This window comes from Bison bison, unplaced genomic scaffold, assembly GCF_000754665.1.
Source record: "Bison bison bison isolate TAMUID 2011002044 unplaced genomic scaffold, Bison_UMD1.0 scf7180017864390, whole genome shotgun sequence".
NCBI lineage: Eukaryota > Metazoa > Chordata > Mammalia > Artiodactyla > Bovidae > Bison > Bison bison.
The window spans coordinates 1,212,392-1,213,112 of record NW_011494962.1 but is presented as its reverse complement, the minus strand read 5'-3'; positions in this window follow the sequence as shown (position 1 = coordinate 1,213,112).

Here is a 721-nt window from a genome sequence, read left to right as displayed (position 1 = left end):
CACTACCTTGTTTTTAGTAAGGCTTCCTAAGGCCCACTTGACTACACACTTCAAGATACCTGGCTCTAGGTGAGTGACCACACCATTGTGGTTATCTGGGTCATTAAGAGCTTTTCTGTACAGGTATTCTGGGTATTTTTCCACCTCTCCTTAATCTCTTCTGCTTCTGTTAGGTTCTTGCCATTTTTGTCCTCTCTTGTGCCTATCTTTGCATGAAATATTCCCTTGGTATCTCCAGTTTTCTTGAAGATATGTCTAGGCTTTCCCATTCTATTGTTTTTCTTTATTTCATTGTATTGTTCACTTAGGAAGACTTTCTCTCTCATTGCTAATCTATGGAACTCTGCATTCAGTTGGGTATATCTTTTCCTGATCCTCTGCCTTTCACTTCTCTTATATTCTCAGGTATTTGTAAGCTGTTTGTAAGCTATTTGCAAACTCTAGTATGTCCTAATAATATAGACTAATATTTGAACTGTCTATAGCAATTGCTAATGGCTACCTATACGATGAATATCTTTATTATATTTTATATTAATAAACTAAAAAATAATATTCTATTACCCACTTCATTGAATTATCGCAAGTGAAACATTCATTAGTGATGCTAAATAGTGTAAAATTCAGTAATATTCACTTTTAAAATTTGAAGTGAAAAGTGAAAGTCACTCAGTTGTGTTCAACTCTTTGCAAATGCATGAACTGTACCCTACCAGCTCCA